The 20,774-nt window shown below is 42.4% G+C and overlaps 1 protein-coding gene across 9 annotated transcripts in view; it reads right to left on the bottom strand.

The window, feature by feature from the left end:
* gab1 (GRB2 associated binding protein 1) overlaps positions 1-20,774 on the bottom strand; it is a 234,172-nt gene that overhangs the window by 99,221 nt on the left and 114,177 nt on the right. The window lies entirely within an intron of this gene.

Here is a 20,774-nt window from a genome sequence, read left to right as displayed (position 1 = left end):
CCCCTGATACAATGCTGGGGGCACTTGGTGTTGGAGCAGGAAGAAAAGTTATCAAATCTCCTTGAGCTTTCACCAATCATTGCTTCCTTTTCCATAAAATGTTGCTGGTGTCACCATGGCGTTAAATTCAACATATTCACAAATTATTCCAGAAGATTACGAATGAAATACTAAGAATAAAAATGTAAACATACAAACTGCTATACCGACTCATTGGAGGCTCCAGCTGCGGGCCGGTGGACTGGGACATCGGGAGCTCGTGGGTCCGGGTGGGAGACCGTTTTTCGGAGTTCCCGCAACGCAACTTCTCCAGCCCGTGTCGCGGGGTTGGAACGACCCGCGCCCGGCGCGGCTTTAATGGCCGCGGGACATTCCAACACCCGCCGGGGGAACCAACTTTGTGACATTTAGACCTGGAGCGGGGCCGTACATCGCCCGGCGCGGCCTTAAATGGCCGTGGGACTTACCATCGCCCGCCTGGAGCTTCAACATCCGGAGAAAAATGGCGCAGGGGAGAGAAAAGACTTCCATCACAGTGAGGAGGAGATTCACTGTGATGGATGTTTGTGTGAATTGAATTGTTTGTGTGTCTTGTAGGAATTGTTTTGTTTGTATGGCTGTGGAAACGGAGTTTCGTTTGAGCCTCACTGAATTTCAAATGACATGGAATAAATATTGAATTGAATTGAAGTGAATTGAATACCGACTCATTTCCCCAAATAAGCATTGGAAAGCTAATTATACATACGCATATAAGGGCGTTGAGATCACATACCCAATGTCTTCATTTACTAATCAAATATACAATTAGCTATCTGTGGGTTCTTAAATATCCACTCTGACCAACATATTGATCAATACTCAGTCAAACAAATCTGAACATTGGAGAATCTTTCAGTGGACAACCATTTTCATTTGCAGTAGGTCTAGAATGTTAACAATAAACAGATCACTCACTGCACAAAATGCACAATGAATAGTTGTCCAAAGGGAAGCAGCTGGATTATTCCTCGTGGGGACTGAAGGTAAAATAATCAGTAAACGGGAATCGCTTCTCTTGCCTTCCTTGCATAGCAAGGCCCACAATCTGACCCGGTTTGTTGTGCCGTCAACGCCTGCAATTATACCATGACCACTCCACACTTCTTCCTGCTGGGTAAACAAGTACAGGAGGATAAAATGCATTTGTTACCACATGTCTTCTCACAGGAAGTTCCACATGCTGGAAAAACATCCTTGCACCATATAGTCCCTCAACCCAATGTGGCTCCAGCATATTAAAGGTGCTTGTCACATTCTTCTGAAGCATAACCTTACTTAATGAAAGTGGGAAAAAATTCTAAGATTGTATAGGAATGCTAAAATCTTTCTCACGCAGATTATACCTGGGTATAATTTGAGAGGGGAACATAATTAAAAAAAAACTCAATGTCAGAACAACTCTAAAAAGTATGTGCATAGCAATCTGTGGGGTGAATTTGTGGAATGGTTTGGAACAGGAGATAAAACTTAGCACAAACATAATTCAGTTTAAAAAGATGTACAAAAACACTTTTTTTTAAAGGATATTGGGATGAGGATAGGTGATTGTGAGTGGGATATTTGTTATACTGATTGTATTGGGAAGGGTGATTATAGGGTGATGGGTTGTATATATGATTAAGAGATACTGCATAGTATATGAGGGGTTTTTCTTTTCTTTTTTCTTGTTTTCTCTCTTTTTTTGTATGGCTATAAATATTTGATTAGTGTACAAATGTAAATAATTTGGTGTACATATAGCTTTTGGTGTACATATGGTGTACATATGGTGTACATATAGTGGCTGGTGTACATATGGTGTACATATAGCTGCTACATTTGTATAAGATAATTACAAGCAGTTGAATAAGGGGTGGGAATTAATAAGCTTTGGCTTCCTTCCTGCTCCTTTTCGGACACATATGATTTCATTTATTTATAGATATTGTTTATGACACTTTATAAATATTGTTGTTTTGTTTTTGTATGCTGTTTCACACTTGCTTTTAATTCTTTTATTCTGTTCGAAATAAAGAACGTATAAAAAGTAAATTAAATAAATAAATAAATAAATGCCTGCATCATTTTGGGAACTAAGTCGAGCTGTTTCCTAGACATTCGAAAAAGGCTACAAAGAAAATATTTTAAAACATTTCTCTCATAAAGTACAACACATGTACCTCTTTAATAGTGGCTCGAATTGCACTTTGTTCCCGGGTATGAACCCCACCGCATGGAACAGAAGGTTACTGTTCCATTTCTGTGGGACCACTTCAAAGCAACATTTGGCCGCGGACTTGCTAGCGCCCGCTGGGGGCTCCGACATTAAGACCCGGAGCAGGGCCTTACATCGCCCGGCGCGGCTTTAAGTGGCCGTGGGACTTGCTAGCGCCCGCCGGGGGCTTTGACTTTGACTTCGGGAGAGGAATGGAGAGCAGGGGAGAGACAAGACTTTGCCTTCCATCACAGTGAGGAGGAGATTCACTGTGATGGATGTTTGTGTAAATTGTGTTGGTGTGTGTCTTGGTTCTTTTCTTGTATGACTGCAGAAACCACATTTGGTTTGAACTTCATGTGAGGTTCAAATGACAAATAAACGGTATTGTATTGTATTGTATTATATTGTATTGTTACACAATTAAGCTACATTTCATATCTGTTATTGACGTAATGACGTACAAATGTAGATGTGATTTAACACAGCCAATCATGTATGGTCAGAATGTTTCAAATTTATCCCAACCAACTATCATACGTTTGCTAAATTTGAGGGAAATAATTAAATTTGAAAAAACTCACAAAAATTCCAGTTGACTACTAATACTGTCACTCAAAAGAAAGAGAAATCAAAGCTTTTTTCCTGTCTGCTGCAAACCTTCCAGCTCCTTTTTTTGTCTTCCAGTCTATTCTGCTGCATTGTACTTTGTAGTTTTGTTTTATCAAGTGTCCATATATAAAACATACACACAAATACACACACTTCTATTTTTCTTTTTTCTTTTGTCTCTCATCTCAAGTCTTTTTCCTTCTAAATTGTATTCCGAGCCTCTAATTATTTTGATATGCATTTTTTTTCTGTTTGGATCTCATTCGCTGAAAATGGCATGGTCAAAATAAATTAGTAAATGTTATATTAATGATGTACTTTCTCTTAGAGTGAGATTACTAAAACGATTTAAGCCATGGAGTCATAGTATTACACAGCATGGAAGCAGACGCTTCATGCCCTACTCATCCATCTCAACCTTTCCCCTTCTTCTTCTTCTGTCGTGTGTCTGTTAGACCTGCAGCTCCGTTGAGGCGAGCCAGGCCAACGTGTCATCGTCCAGGCCAATCAGACCTCGTTCACCATTCGGTGGCCGGTGTTTGGGGCAACTGGTGACCATGTGCTCCACTGTCTGTGTTGGGTCCCCACACTCGCAGGATGCACTCACTGTCCACGAGGCCCCGCCTCTTCATCGCTACTCCATAGCGTCCAACGCCTGTCCTCAAGCGGTTGAGGGTTGTCCACTGCTTTCTGGACAAGTCCTGGCCAGGGACGTCCATGGGGTCATTGATGTAATGGTGTAGCCTGGATGGTCGTGCTGACTTCCACTGGTCTCTCCATCTCGTCTTGACCCAGGCGGCCTTAGAAGCGTCAGCCGGTGTTGTGCTCTTGGGCTTGTGTGGCAAAGGAGCGCCGTGACTTGAGGTGCACTCGTCGTGGTGTCTCTGTGACGATCTGACGGAGGAGGTGGGATTCACTGGTCTGTGCCTTTCGAGAGAGGGCCAGCGTGGCTGCTTCTCGTCTGATGTTGGCTGGGGCGATGCAAGTGAGGACGGGCAGTTGGTTTACTGGGGTGGCTCGTAGGCCGCCATTCCAACCTTTCCTATCCGTGCCCCTAGATATATTAGAAATGTGGTAATTGTACCCACTCCACACCTTCCTCCAGCAGCATTCTCAATACACCCACCACCCTGTGTGGAGAAACCTGCCCCTCAGTTCCCTCTCACTTTCAACTGTGTCTCTAGTTTTCAATTCCATTATTCTGTGGGGAAAAAAATGACTATCTGCCCTTTCCTCACAACTTCGGCAAGATCATCCCTCAGCTTTCTCGTCTCCAGGGAAAACAGTCCAAGACTAATCCTTGTGATTGAGGCAGTGCAGCGTAGGTTCACGAGATTGATCCCTGGGATGGCGGGACTATCATATGAGGAAAGATTGAAAAGACTAGGCTTGTATTCACCGGAGTTTAGAAGGATGAGGGGGATCTCATAGAAACATATAAAATTATAAAATTTTACTTCTATTTCCTTCGCTCCATAGATGCTGCTGCACCCGCTGAGTTTCTCCAGCATTTTTGTGTACCTTAAAATTATAAAAGGACTGGACAAGCTAGATTTTGGAAAAATGTTCCCAATGTGGGGCAAATCCAGAACCAGGGGCCACAGTCATAGAATAAGAGGCCATTCGGCCCTTCGAGCCAGCACCGCCATTCATTGTGATCATGGCTGATTGTCCCCTATCAATAACCCATGCCTGCCTTCTCCCCATATCCCTTGACTCCACTAGCCCCTAGAGCTCTATCTAACTCTCTCTTAAATCCATCCAATGATTTGGCCTCCACTGCCCTCTGTGGCAGGGAATTCCATAAATTCACAACTCTCTGGGTGAAAACATTTTTTTCTCACCTCAGTCTTAAATGACCTCCCCTTTATTCTAAGACTCTGGCCCCTGGTTCTCGGACTCGCCCAACATTGGGAACATTTTTCCTGCATCTAGCTTGTCCAGTCCTTTTATAATTTTATATGTTTCTATAAGATAACCCCTCATCCTTCTAAACTCCTGTGAATACAAGCCTAGTCTTTTTAATCTTTCCTCATATGACAGTCCCGCCATCCCAGGGATCAATCTTGTGAACCTACGCTGCACTGCCTCAATCACAAGGATGTCCTTCCTCAAATTAGGAGACCAAAACTGTACACAATACTCCAGATGCATCTTTTTGGGATGCATCACAGCATGGTTTGGGAACAGCTCCACCCAAGACCGCAAGAACTTGCAGAGAGATGTGGACATAGTGCAGACCATGGCTCAAACAATCATCTGTTCCATTGGCTCCATCTACAACACCCTGCCTCGGCAAGGCCACCAGTATTATCAAGGATTAGTCTCACCCCAATCACTCTCTCTTCTCCCCTCTCCTATCGGGCAAGAGGCACAGAAGTTTGAAAACGCATACCTCCAGATTCAGAGACAGTTTCATCCCAGCTGTTATCCGGCAACTGAACTATCCTATCACCAACTAGAGCGAAGTCCTGAGCTACCAACGACCTAATTGGAGACATTCGGACTCTCTTCAATCGAACTTTATCTTGCACTGAATGTTATTTCCTTAATCAGTACACAGTGGATGGCTTGATTGTAATCATGTATAGTCTTTCTGCTGACTGGATAGCACGCAACAACAAGCTTCTCACTGTACCTCAGTACACATGACAATAATAAACCAAACTAAACTTTATTGTGCAAACTCCACAGTCAACACCCGAGGTCAGGATCTAACCTGATCTCTTCAGAGATTATTTTGATCAGATTCTAATTGACTATCCAGGCATCGAAAAGTAACTGGAGTATTTATCTTTGGACTTTTCCTTTCTAATTCATCACCTTTCCTTCTCCACTTCTCCTTCAATAACTACTTTGACAAATAATCGTCCTAGTCAGATTTACATTTCTTTCTCAACCTTTCAATCTGAATGGCTAAAATGATATTTAGTTTGTTCCCTGTTTCCTCACTTTCCAGATGACTGGTTTCATCTGTGAAGGAAAGAACTGCAGATGCTGGTTTAAATCAAGTTCAAGTTCAAGTGAGTTTATTGTCATGTGTCCCTGTATAGGACAATGAAATTCTTGCTTTGCTTCAGCACACAGAACATAGTAGGCATTTACTACAAAACAGATCAGTGTGTCCATATACCATAATATAAATATATACACACATGAATAAATAAACTGATAAAGTGCAAATAACAGATAATGGGTTATTAATAATCAGAGTTTTGTCCGAGCCAGGTTTAATAGCCTGATGGCTGTGGGGAAGTAGCTATTCCTGAACCTGGTCGTTGCAGTCTTCAGGCTCCTGTACCTTCTACCTGAAGGTAGCAGGGAGATGAGTGTGTGGCCAGGATGGTGTGGGTCCTTGATGATGCTGCCAGCCTATATGAGGCAGTGACTGTGATAAATCCCCTCGATGGAAGGAAGGTCAGAGCCGATGATGGACTGGACAGTGTTTACTACTTTTTGTAGTCTTTTCCTCTCCAGGGCGCTCAAGTTGCCGAACCAAGCCACGATGCAACCGGTCAGCATGCTCTCTACTGTGCACCTGTAGAAGTTAGAGAGAGTCTTCCTTGACAAACCGACTCTCCGTAATATTCTCATCTAATCGAAGGCTGAAAATGGGATTCGACACAAAACATTACCCATTCCTTCTCCCCAGAGATGCTGAGTTACTCCAGCATTTTGTGTCCAACTTTGACTGGCTTCATTTGTTGTGCCATCTTCAAAAACCCGTGCCACACAAGATTGCTGCAATTAAAATGTTAACTCTAAGCTTTGTCAGTCGCCTGCCAATCACTGTCCAAAGTTGCAAAATGCAGATTCCACATTTAATTACATTTTGCAATTTGAAGTGTGCGAAATATATATTTTTAGTGGCACTGATGATGAAATAAAGGACAAATTTTCAATCCATTTTTTAAAAATACCTGTACTAATCAGGACAGTCTAATTAAAATACCTGTACTATGGATAAGTAACCATATAGATGAATGAGGACAGGTGCGTGATAAGATACAGATAGCATGGGTTTTGGTGAGCTGATGCTTATGCTGGATGGGATGTGGAAGCCAGCCCAGAGAGCATTGACTCTGATCACTACGAACTGGATCATTAGGTAAAAAGCAAAAGTTGGCGAGAATGCAAATAAATCATACGGTCATAAGGAATAGGAAGTAGAATTAGACCATTCGGCCCATCAAGCCATTCAATCGTGGCTGATCTATCTCTCCCTCCAAACCCCATTCCCCTGCCATCTCCCCATAACAAGTACTGTACCTGTAAATAGTCACTAAAACAAGAAAACATTATAATTTGAAATGAGACAACGTAAAAAAAATGCTTTCAAGAGAGAGCTAGATAGGGCTCTTAAAAATAGCGGAGTCAGGGGATATGGGGAGAAGGCAGGAACGGGGTACTGATTGTGGATGATCAGCCATGATCACATTGAATGGCTGGCTCGAAGGGCCGAATGGCCTGCTCCTGCACCTATTGTCTATTGTCTATTGTAAAGTAACCAATAAGGAGCTATGAGAATCTTGGAGCAAAATACAGATTAAATTAAAATCAATTTCAATACTTGAAAGTTGTGAAAATTGAAAACCACCAACTATTCCAATGCTCCAGGCAAACTTCCCATCCCCTTTCAATCACTTGTATCAAATCAAATTATTTTGTGATTATTGTTTGTGGGATCTATAATAGTTGCTGTTTTTGCATTCAAAGGTGACATTGTACCTCTCACACAAGGTGCTTTAAAACCTTGAGGTAAACAACTAAAGCTGGTGTGTGGTATTTTGTAAAGGTTTATCTTACTATAATCTTCAGTGGGACTATCACATATTAAAGATTTATATAATTCCGTTTTCCTCGTCCCCAAACTTTGCCAAGTCTTTCAAATCAAATCAATATTGAACACTGAAAATAAATCACAAAACCACAGAATAAAATTGCTACTCATTCTGGCCAGAAAAGCATTTTAGCAACTGAAAGCAGAAATAATCAAGGCCTGCAAAATAAATAAAAAATGCAAGCTGCTCAGTAATAGTTATCTGAAGCATTCTATTACATTCACAAAGCTGTCTCACCTAAAACTAAGTTTGAAAATAGTTTCATTCAATTTTTCAACAACAAAAGAGTTTCATTTAATGAGCATGAAGATTTAATAACTGAACTGTAATGTTCAAGAGTTCAAGTTCAAGAGAGTTTATTGTCGTGTGTCCCAGATAGGACAATGAAATTGCTTCAGCACAGAATATAGAAGGCATGACTACAGAACAGATCAGTGTGTCCATATACCATTGTATAAATATATATATATATACACACATGAATAAATAAAACAGATAAAGTGAAAATAAACTGATAATGGGCTATTAATGTTCAGAGTTTTGTTTGAGTTGAGTTCAATAACCTGATGGCTGTGGGGAAGGAGCTATTTCTGAACTTGTACTACCTGAAGGTAGCGGGGAGATGAGTGTGTGGCCATGATGGTGTGGGTCCTTGATGATGCTGCCAGCCTTTTTGAGGCAGCGACTGCGATAGATCCCCTCGATGGAAGGGAGGTCAGAGCCGATGATGGACTGGGCGGTGTTTACTACTTTTTGTAGTCTTTTTCACTCCTGGGCACTCAAGTTGCCGAACCAAGCCACGATTTTAATGCACCTCAAATGGTACTTTATAATGAGAAATGTTGGATATGACCTGCAGAATTTCACCTGCTCAGTTCAGCCTGAATGTACTTAATTTTCCTCTGGCAGCGTTAGGGTGGGGTGGGGAGAGAAAGGAGTGGAAATACATTCCAGTACACTCAACAATTAGCTCAATTCACCAGAACATACAGGGTATTTTGTAAAACCACCACAGTTGTTCCAAGAACAAACGTTCTGTGCCTTTACAACTTAATTTACAAATAAATGAACACATTTCTCAGTTTGGTATATTTCACATTTCTTGCCCACTCACAGGCATGTCTCTTACACAAATAAATGTGTAGATAAAATCTCACTTGCCCAAACCTTTAAAATAATTAAGTCTTATATCTTTAAATATGCTGTAAGAAATGAATTAAAGACAGGTTTTGAAAATTCCCAACATGTAGCTTTTCTGTAGGTTCTCTGGGAGCTTTCAAGAGAAAGCTAAATAGGGCTCTTAAAAATAGCGGAGTCAGGGGATATGGGGGGAAGGCAGGAACGGGGTACTGATTGGAGATGATCAGCCATGATCACATTGAATGGCGGTGCTGGCTCGAAGGGCCTATTGTCTATTGTCTATTGTAGCTCTGTCTATGTAAATTTGGCTGTTATTTTGTTTGTCAGATGATGAGTTAAACTAACTAGAGTCACAAACAAAATACATTTAATGTCTTCGAAAATGTGGTGCGATATAGTTTGGTGGAATAAGATCTGATTGGATTTCAAAACTCTTTAAAAAATTCTAAAATTCAGATTATATTGGCCCAAACTGGCTTGGACCTTTGGGGGTAAATGCCAACGGCATGGTTTAAAGCCCAAACCCAAGTTTAGACCAAACTTTGAACCAGAGTCTGCTTTTGGGTGGTTTAGGAAGCAGAGCAGGGTATATCAAGCACTTCAATGCTGGGCATTTTGATTTGCAGATTTGGAAGTGCGAGGTTTACCTCTTGTATGTTTCAATGAACAAACTCTGCCTCTGAAAGTGCACAAAAGCAAGCGTAATCTGCTGTCGAGCTGACCTTGATTCTGGAGTGTATGTGCCATAGACTGGAATAGTTTACCATCAATCTCATGGTTTAGCTCCATTCCAGCAGGGAAATTGTTGGATGGCGAGGAGCAGTACTGAAAGATTGAAACATATTTAAAGACAACAACCCAGGCTTGCTTGAGATGGGGAAACAGACCCAACGGGTCTGCACTTGGTCTAGTACCATATAAATATATGTGGTCTGCATTTCAACATGGTGGTGAGCTCTGTCATGGATGGGTTTGGTTGTCACGTGGGTAAGGGGATAGGAGGGCAGCAAAGAGCTTGCATGAGACAGGTTCTCACAGAATTTAATTGTAGCGGTTCATTAAGTGAGAATCTTCCTTTAAGCAGCCTAATAATTGGCTGAAGGCCTCCCAGGTAGGAAGGCCATAAGGTCATAAGTGATAGGAGCAGAATTAGGCCATTCGGCCCATCTAAGCTCCTCCGCCATCAAAGTTGCTCTCTTACCTTGGTGCCCCATATCCCTTGTTTCCATTAAATACAAAAAATTATCAATCTTGTCTTGAATGTGCCGATTAACTAAGCCTTTCCACTGGATAAAGAATCTTTTTTCTCATTTTAATTGTGAATTATCAATACATGGAAATTGACATCCGATTCTTATTACCCAGCTTGGGGAAATGCTGTCTATGCATCCACCCTCACAAGATATGAGTGTGCTTTAGGAGATGAACTCCCTTAATACTCTCCTCGCAAGGCAATCCCCAACCCCATTCCACTCATTAATCTGGTAAACTGTTACTACACTCAATATCACAAATATCAGAGACCAGACCCGTACCCAATATTCTAGCTTTCTACAGGTCTGTATAAATTTCAGCAAGATTTCTTCAATCTTGTATGAAAAATCCTCTTGCATTTGCGTTTTCCCGTCCTATTTACATGCTGTCAACCCAATCTATCTTTCAGTGTGGAAGAACATCTTGATCCTTTGAATACAAACAACTTTCAACCTTCAGGACTTACACAGTGCTGAAGTAACTCAGCAGGTCAGGCACCATCTCTGGAGAACATGGATAGATGATGTTTCAAGTCAAGAAGGGTCTCGACCCAAAACATCACCTATCCATGTTCTGCAGAAATACTGCTTGACCTGCTGAGTTATTCCAGCACTTGGTGTCTTTTGGTGAATTAACCAGCATCTGCAGTTCTTTGTTTCTACCTTCCAACTTTCCACGATTTATAAAATGGTCTCTCTGTTTGTTTCTACCATTTATTTTTACCTAATATCGCATTTGCCATGTCTTCATTTAGCCTATCAAAATCTTATTGAAGGACCTTTGCATTCACCTCATACTCTCGCTCCTATCCAACTTTGTATCATTTTGCACTTAGTCGCCTCATCTCAATAATCAACATAAGGGCCTGTCCCACTTAGGCGATTTTTTAGGCGACTCCCGGCGACTGTCATAGTTGTAGCAGGTCGCCGAAATACCGGCGACTGGACACCCCCTTACGACAATGTCTACGAAAAGCTGCAACAACCTGCCACGATGTCAAGCTACGGCAAGCTACTGACAACCGGCGACCCATTAGGACGTCCACCTACGACAACACCCACGACAACCTACAACCACACAGGCGACAACCTACGACAACCGAACTTACGTCCACCCGCGACAAGCCACGACCCTGTCGGCGACAACTGAAGACAATTGACGTAGGTTTACGTAGGTAGTCGCCAATGGAATTCACCGAAGTCAGCACCGGCAACAACCTACAACAGCACCTACGTCAGGAGATGTCAAACTACGCTCATTGGCATCAACCCACTGTCACCAAAAGTTTATTTATTTATTTATTTTTAATTTTAAAAAAAAAAAAATTTCATTTTTTTTATTAGAAGTACAGTAAATTACAACAGGACAAGCCAGATATATCTAATTACATTTATTGTACCCCTTCATTTTTTAAGCTTTAAGGAAAGATATATATAACGAAAGCAGAGAAAGTGAGAAAAAGAAAGTTGTGTTCGTGTAAAAGAGTGATCAATGAGAAAAAAAACCAGAGACCCATTGGTTAGAGAAAATAATTAAGAAATAGACCCTAGAAAAGAAATGAGGAAAAAGGGGAAAAAAAACCCCAAAGCTCTATTATTAAAACCGCGCAAAAGGGATATACCAACTTCATATTTGTCCTCCCTCTTTACCAGATCCTGACACCATTTATTTTTTGAAGTACTGATGCACCTTATACTTGTAGTAAGTCGATAAATGCAGTGGAAGTGTATTTTGGAAGTGGTCTGCTTTGCCTGCAAGGACGAGTCTCATATCTTCCAGGTGTAATGTTTCAAACATATTTGAAACCCACATATTTAATGTTGGTATAGGAGCATTCTTCCAGAATTTAAGTATAAGCTTTTTTTCCCCATTATTAGCCCATTATTAAATAGATTATTTTGAGAAAGTTTTTCAACATGTTGAAAATCTAGCGGCGACCAGAAATACGCTAGGACTCTTTGAACGACTGAGGAGACTACTCACGACCATACAGGTGACACCCCGGTGAACTTGTGTCGACAGCCTAGTCGCCTGTAGTCACCTAAAAAATAGCCTCAGTGGGACAGGCCCTATAGAATGCAAACAGCTGGGAACAGAGTATCAATCTGCAGGGTACAATGCTCTTCACTCCCCACTACACCCTGCATCCCCACCCCCTCCCCCAACATTCCTTATCTGACTCCCACAAAACCAGCTCTGCTCTCTCTTGACTTGGGACGGACTAGATGGGGAAGAATTGCAAAACTGTAGGGAGCTGGGAACAAATGTAGACACAAGAGACATATTTGAAGTTTAAGGCATCGCAACACTGCTAACCATACGGATGAACGAGGGCAGGTGCGGGATAAGATACGGACAGCGTGGCTTTTGGTGAGCTGATGTTTACGCTGGATGGGATTTGGAAGCCAGCCCAGAGAGCATTACAGACTCTGATCACTAAGTAGGCTTATTCAATTTTACATACATCATTATCTCAAATAGATTATTTGCTTCTTTCATCCATTTGAGCAAATGGAATTGAAATAGGAATTAACCACCTCGGATGAAACACAACCTGGGCAGAACAGCAGTTTAAATTGTATCTGTAGTCTCCAAATATACTATGGATCGAAACCCACAAAGTACTTAAACGAACAGGAATTAGAGGGATATGAAATGAATGTAGGCAAATTGGATTAACAGGGATAGTTGACTAGTTGGCATCAATACCATGGGCCAAAGGACCTGTCAATTATGCTGCATAACTCTTTGATCCACTGCATGACCGGGTGCATAAATGCCCCTGTCCCACTTAGGAAACCTGAACGGAAACCTCTGGAGACTTTGCGCCCCACCCAAGGTTTCCGTGCGGTTCCCGGAGGTTTTTGCCAGTCTCCCTACCTGCTTCCACTACCTGCAACCTCCGGCAACCACCTGCAACCTCTGGGAACTGCACGGAAACCTTAGGTGGGGCGCAAAGTCTCCAGAGGTTTCCGTTCAGGTTTCCTAAGTGGGACAGGGGCATTAGATTGCCCATGTAAAATCCTCAGAATTGGTTCTTTCAACCAACTTAAAGCTGTTGTATTTACGAGATTTTCTGTATGAATTTTAGATTTGTACCAGGCTTCTACTAATCCCGCCGGCACTTTACAAGACAAACTATTTTTGAGTTTTAAAAGCAGACACATACATTTCTGTGAGATGTTATTAAATATTAAAAGCTCACAATCCAAACGTGAAATAAATGGAATCTCCCGACTTGAATCAATGGGAAAGTGGAAGCAAATAAATATAATTGTCATATTACAAATTTCAACTAATAAATGAGAAGAGAAGGTTCACATTTGAAGGGATGTACAATGTGTTAATATTGCAGTTGTACAGAGCCCTAGTGAGGCCACACCTGGAGTATTGTGTGCAGTTTTGGTCCCCTAATTTGAGGAAGGACATTCTTGCTATTGAGGGAGTGCAGCGTAGGTTTACAAGGTTAATTCCCGGACTGTCATATGCTGAGAGAATGGAGCAGCTGGGCTTGTACACTCTGGAGTTTAGAAGGATGAGAGGGCATCTCATTGAAACATATAGGATTGTTAAGGGCTTGGACACGCTAGAGGCAGGAAACATGTTCCCGATGTTGGGGGAGTCCAGAACCAGGGGCCACAGTTTAAGAATAAGGAGTAAGCCATTTAGAACGGAGACGAGGAAACACTTTTTCTCACAGAGAGTGGTGGGTCTGTGGAATTCTCTGCCTCAGAGGGCGGTGGAGGCAGGTTCTCTGGATGCTTTCAAGAGAGAGCGAGATAGGGCTCTTAAAAATAGCAGAATCAGGGGATATGGGGAGAAGGCAGGAACGGGGTACTGATTGAGGATGATCAGCCATGATCATATCGAAGGGCCGAATGGCCTACTCCTGCACCTAATTTCTATGTTTCTATCACATTGAATGGCGGTGCTGTCTCGAAGGGCCTATTCCTGCACCTATTGTCTATTGTCTATATTCTCTCACACGAAGGTTAGTACATAGGTGACACGAACAGTATCAATTAAGAAACAAAAATATTTTTTTAAGTATTTATCTTCGGATGTATTTCAAATCTGTAAAAAATTGAAACTAATTATTCAACAATCTAATTCGTCCAATTCATACATGCCTCATAAGAATTTCATAATCCTCACTTGCGTTGACCAATATCAGGCTTGTATCTCCGTGTTCACCAACATTAATCTTTGATCAATTACTAATAGAACTCTCCTCCCAGAAATACAATAGTATTCTGTAATGATAATTTCGACATTGCATCCACTGCCCGCATCCACAGATTGAGGAGGTGTTCCCACATTTGGCTGCAAAAGCCACTGCACCTGAAGCAAGTGGGAGTTGAGGTTAAGGTGATGATTCTAATGATCTCCCAGTTGGCTTGCAACCCTCCAAAGTTATGAAATTGGACAACTCATAAAAGAGTAGTCCAATTCCTATCCCATACACTCACCATCCCTAATCTAAATTATATTCACTTGATACTGCGGTCTTCTAATGCCTGAAATTAAAAACTGGTCTTTTGTGTTAAAAATCACCCCAGGCCAAGCTCCTTTCTAACCTTCTTCAAACCCCAGCATGGGTCCCACCTTATCAAGGATTATTTTGGGGTGGGAGATTGCAACCTTCACGTGGTCCGCCCTGTTTCAACCAATGCAATCAACCCTGTGTGCACAATCAAATAAGATCAAATAGAACAAGTTGTCCTACAACTTTAGGCTGTGCACGCCGTACACAAGAAGTAGAAGAAGGCTTCTTTTACACCAGCTGGGAAATCCACAAATGTTACCACTTCCGTAGTGCAATCACATGGGAGCATCATTTACAACTTCCAGGTTCGTACAACTCTGACTTGTAAATCTATCTGCCAATCCTCCATGGTTTTTGCTAAAACCTTTCAATTCCTTAACCGCATGCTGTCAGGATCTCTACAAAAGCGCAAATGCAGATCAAACACGTTCTCTGCCGTCTTTTTGTGGACGATTATGGAAAGAATTTTAAATGCCTTTTATCTTATAGATCTTATAGAAACATATAAAATTATAAAAGGACTGGACAAGCTAGATGCAGGACAAATGTTCCCAATATTGGGCGAGTCCAGAACCAGGGGCCACAGTCTTAGAATAAAGGGGAGGTCATTTAAGACTGAGGTGAGAAAAAACCGTTTTCACCCAGAGAGTTGTGAATTTATGGAATTCTCTGCCACAGAGGGCAGTGGAGGCCAAGTCACTGGATGGATTTAAGAGAGAGTTAGATAGAGCTCTAGGGGCTAGTGGAGTCAAGGGATATGGGGAGAAGGCAGGCACGGGTTATTGATAGGGGATGATCAGCCATGATCACAATGAATGGCGGTGCTGGCTCGAAGGGCCGAATGGCATCCTCCTGCACCTATTTTCTATGTTTTTATGCTGCCTAGATATTGAAATCCATATGGCAATGAAAAGCAAACGTATCGTTGCTCAGCAGTTTACCTTCCTTCCTTTACTGACCACCCCAGGATCCCCTTAACTCAGTGATAAATAAAACACAATAGAAAAATAAATATTCTATATTGAATTCTTCATTGACAGTCCCTTGGGATTGAGCACGACTTGTTTCATCTCCATGCCCGTGGGTACTATCCATTCTCCTCCTCCATTTTGATGGTCCTGGGCCAGGGATTACTATAAATTGCAGGTGCCATTATTTAATTTAGTCAAGGAGGCTTTGAGAACATCTCATAATCTATTCCTCTGCCCACCTGATAATCTCTTCCTGCAACAGAGCTCAGAATATAGTATAGTTTAGTTTAGAGATACAACATGGAAACAATAGACAATAGACAACAGGTGCAGGAGTAGGCCATTCGGCCCTTCAAGCCAGCGATCATCCCCAATCAGTACCCCGTTCCTGCCTTCTCCCCATATCCTCCGACTCCGCTATTTTTATGAGCCCTATCTAGCTCTCTCTTGAAAGCATCCAGAGAACCTGCCTCCACCGCCCTCTGAGGCAGAGAATTCCACAGACTCACCACTCTCTGTGAGAAAAAGTGTTTCCTCGTCCTCGTCTCCGTTCTAAATGGCTTACTCCTTATTCTTAAACTGTGGCCCCTGGTTCTGGTCTCCCCCAACATCGGGAACATGTTTCCTGCCTCTAGCGTGACCAAGCCCTTAACAATCTTAGATGTTTCAATAAGATAGAATGAGAACAGCTGGGAAGAAGCTGTGCCTGAATCTGTAGGTGTGTGCATTTTCACACTTCTATCCCTTTTGCCTGATGGGAGAGGGGAGAAGAGGGAGTGGCCAGGGTGTGACTCAGTGGCCATCCTCAGTTTTACTGCAATACACTTTTGCTATTGTCCTGTTGTCCAATCCTATCTTCCAGCTTTGTTTAGGCATGACAATGCACTGCACCTTCATCTAATTTCACGAGAGGGAAATGCTCATCTGGAACCTCACTCAGTACCATTGTGCTGCACATATTAGCAGGACCTTGGATTATGACCTTATTTATTTTTAAATTTACCCATCAAATAAAACGAGCTTGTACTCGCTAGAATTTAGGAGATTGAGGGGGGATCTTATAGAAACTTACAAAATTCTTAAGGGGTTGGACAGGCTAGATGCAGGAAGATTGTTTCCGATGTTGGGGAAGTCCAGAACAAGGGGTCACAGTTTAAGGATAAAGGGGGAAGTCTTTTAGGACCGAGATGAGAAAAACACTTTTCACACAGAGAGTGGTGAATCTCTGGAATTCTCTGCCACAGAAGGTAGTTGAGGCCAGTTCATTGGCTATATTTAAGAGAGAGTTAGATGTGGCCCTTGTGGCTAAAGGGATCAGGGGGTATGGAGAGAAGGCAGGTACAGGATACTGAGTTGGATGATCAGCCATGATCATATTGAATGGCGGTGCAGGCTCGAAGGGCCGAATGGCCTACTCCTGCACCTAATTTCCATGTTTCTTTCTATGAACTCAAATGCTATTCTCTGCATTATTTCGCCCCAGTCTGGTGAAACCCCTCTCACACAGACAATGGTAAAGCTATTTAATAACTGTATCTAATATGAGAGGGTTTTTATTTTGCATACACGCCAACAATTGTCATACTTGCACCATTCTAAATGTCTTTATTGCCTCTATAACATCTTTCACATTTTGAGTTTGTTGAGAGAGTCCCCGGATGAATTGGGACCAGCCACTCCTGTTACGGTGAGATACTGGGCACATTATAATTGACATCAATCTAAATAACTCATGCTCTGGACAACTGGCGCAGTCAAAATAAAGAACAAAAGCAATCACAAATTAGAGAATGTAATCAGTGTAAAAGAAAGATTCGCTGCATCAGGGAACAATGATCAATTTAATGCTGGATGTGAGGCAGGAGAACTGACATCAGCACCCCCCAGTTCAATCACAATACAAAAGCTTCTCTATGCTTAGTTCATTTGCAATATGCAGTCATATAAATCGTTCTTTGTTAGGCACAAATATCTGAGATTTTTTTTTAGACAGATTCTATAATTAAATCTGGTGGCTTGCACTGCCACAGAAGTGGTCCTGCAGTAATACTGAAAGCTCTTTATTCCTGCCAGACCAAAATAGGACAAAAACATGCTTAATTTTGTAATATTGACGAATATTTACACATCTTGTGCTCCCACCACACTCCCTTTCAAAGAAACGCTTCCCTCCAGAACACCTTTGCTCAACTTTCTACCAGTTTCTGGCGTGTCTAATCTACTTGTCAGCTTTCTATCCAAATTAATTTGTTATTAAAGACACCCCACCCCCGACCTTTGTCTGCTTCCTTACCCCAAATCCTGAGGTACTCACACACCTCATGTTTGGAACCATTGTCCCCAAAGAGTGTAAAACAAGCATTCAAATGCAATCCTTCAGGAAACAATTCCGACCACAATCTTGAGCTCAGAGGAACGACTCCAACATTGTTATAGCAGGGGATGCTAATATATGGTTTGGAAGCAATGGTATTCAGAATACACTAATGTGAACGCTTTGTTGAACAGTATGTCAGCGGTGTCAGTCTGAAGAAGGGTTTCGTCCCGAAACGTCGCCTATTTCCTTCGCTCCATAGATGCTGCTGCACCCGCTGAGTTTCTCCAGCATTTTTGTGTACCTTCGATCTTCCAGCGTCTGCAGTTCCTTCTTGAACAAACAGTATGTCAGTGGTGATTAGAGACTAGGAGGAATGTGATCGCTTTCCTGCTGTTAAATGCCAATTTTTTTCAGATTTTGCAGGTTGGTGGGCATGTTGCGTTTTGTCAGCAACCTGTGTTGGCTATTCAGATGCCGAGCACTTGCCATTTTTAATCCTTACTTCAATTGCATTTGAATGGACCTCTCCCTATTTTTTAACTTGTGGGCATTGGCTGCCTTTGACATAGTATTGAGAAGACCTAAACTAATCTTCAGCATGTGTCATCAGAATTCTGAGAGTGCCATATTGTGAGTGTCTAAGGACTGTGACAAAACACAAGGATATTATTTATTTTATCTTCCAAAGTGCTCATGGAATAGGCAAATTACATTTAGAATTGATATGAGATGGCCCCGAGGATCATACAATTGATTTGAATAACAGGCAAGGCCCCTCAGTGGAATTAGAACTTGCCCGAAAACAGTTCCGTTTAGTTTACAATAGGCAATAGGTGCAGGAGTAGGCCATTAGGCCCTTCAAGTCAGTTCCTGCCTTCTCCCCATATCCCCTGACTCCGCTATTTTCAAGAGCCCTATCTAGCTCTCTCTTGAAAGCATCCAGAGAACCTGCCTCCACCGCCCTCTGTACAGTAACAGCATTGAGTAACCCAGTAACAGTACAGTAACTGAGGTACCAAGCAACACACAGGAGCTTTCAATCAAGAAAAGAGAAAATAAGGTGGAGATCTATTTATGATAGGCTCGGAACAGTAGGTGGAGATGCTTCAAGAGTCAAGAGAGTTTTATTGTTAATTTTGTGTACCTTTGAGTTTTATTGTTACGTGTCCCAGATAGGACAATGAAATTCTTGCTTGCTGCAGCACAACAGAATATGTAAACATAATATAGAACAGGAGATAAAAGATCAGTGTGTCTATATACCATAGACCATATATATATACACACAATATATAAACAGATATAGTGCAATAATAATAATAATAATAGACTGTTATTGTTCAGAGATTACTTGATGTTGTGTTTAAAAGCCTGATGTGGAAGAAGCTGTCCCTGAACCTGGATGTCAAGGGCCTGTCCCACTTGGCCGTCATTTGCGCCTCATTTACACGTCAAATGTGAAATAGGTGGACGCGTTGTGACGCATGGGTAGCGTGTGGGTAGCACTGGACGGGCGCATGGAGAGGCGTGGAGGAGTGTGGAGTTGCGCGTGGTATCGCGCGGCGCTTCACGATTTCATGCTGCACAAAATCCTCGCGCGCCACCTGCGTGACGTATCACATACGCACGCTGACGCACTGGCATCGCACGCTGCGTCCCGACGTCTCACGTGTATTGCGTGGTGACGCATGGTTACGTCACTGTGCGTAACCACGCGTCGCCGCGCGCCGCAGGTTATTCTAATAACGTCACGCGTACCAGACGGCATGATGACGCGTGATTTGCGTGCGACATCGCACGTAATGAAGCATCGACCTATTTTACATATGAGGAGTAAATGACGGCCAAGTGGGACAGGCCCTTTACAGATTTCAGGCTCCTGTACCTTCTTCCCGATGGCAATGGTGAAATGAGTGTGTTACCAGGATGGTGTGGGACTTTGATGATGTTGGCAGTGACTGCGATAGATCCCTTCAATGGTGGGGAGGTCAGAGCCGGTGATGGACTGGGCAGTGTTCACAACTCTCTGCAGTTTTTCCACTCCTGGACGTTCAAGTTGTCAAACCAAGCCACGATGCAACCGGTCAGCATGCTCTCTACTGTGCACCTGTAGAAGTTTGAGGGAGTCCTCTTTGACATACCGACTCTCCGTAATCTTCTCAGGAAGTAGAGGCGCTGATGCCTTCTTTATAATTGCATCAGTGTTCTGGGACCAGGAACGATCTTCGGAAATATGCACGCCCAGGAATTTGGTGTTTTTGTCCCTTTCCACACGGGATTGTGGGTCCATTTGTGGGCAAGACAAATGAGGGGGAGTGAATGTGTCAGTCGCTAATAACTTTAATAAGGAATGCAAGAAAACCATCATTATTCAGAAAAGCAATATCACTTGATGGGAAGCTATAAAACTAAATAGTGGGGGGGCAGGGATTGACAAATTGGGAGTATAAAGATGGAGTTAAAGGGGAAATGAGTACAGAAAACGTTACAAAAGACTCCTGAATTAATGGTAAGGAAAGTTTGAGAAGGGATAAGAGAGTAAGGTTAGAGCCAATAGTGACCGTTGTGAGAGGGGAGGTGAAAACCAAAGTCAAAGTGTTGTATATGAATGCGCAAAGTATAAGAAATAAAGTGGACGAGCTTGAGGCTCAGTTAGAAATTGGCAAGTATGATGTAGTGGGAATTACAGAGACATGGATGCAAGAGGGCCAGGGCTGGGAACTGACAGACAGACAGGTGGGCAGAGGGGGTGGGGTAGCTCTGTTGGTGAGGAATGAATTTCAGTCCCTTGCGAGGGGTGACATAGAATCAGGAGATGTGGAGTCAGTATGGATAGAACTAAGGAATTGTAAAGGTA

This window comes from Amblyraja radiata, chromosome 1 (assembly GCF_010909765.2).
Source record: "Amblyraja radiata isolate CabotCenter1 chromosome 1, sAmbRad1.1.pri, whole genome shotgun sequence".
NCBI classification, from domain to species: Eukaryota; Metazoa; Chordata; class Chondrichthyes; order Rajiformes; family Rajidae; genus Amblyraja; species Amblyraja radiata.
Note: the sequence above shows the minus strand (reverse complement) of the source record. Positions and strands in the feature narration are given on the sequence as shown.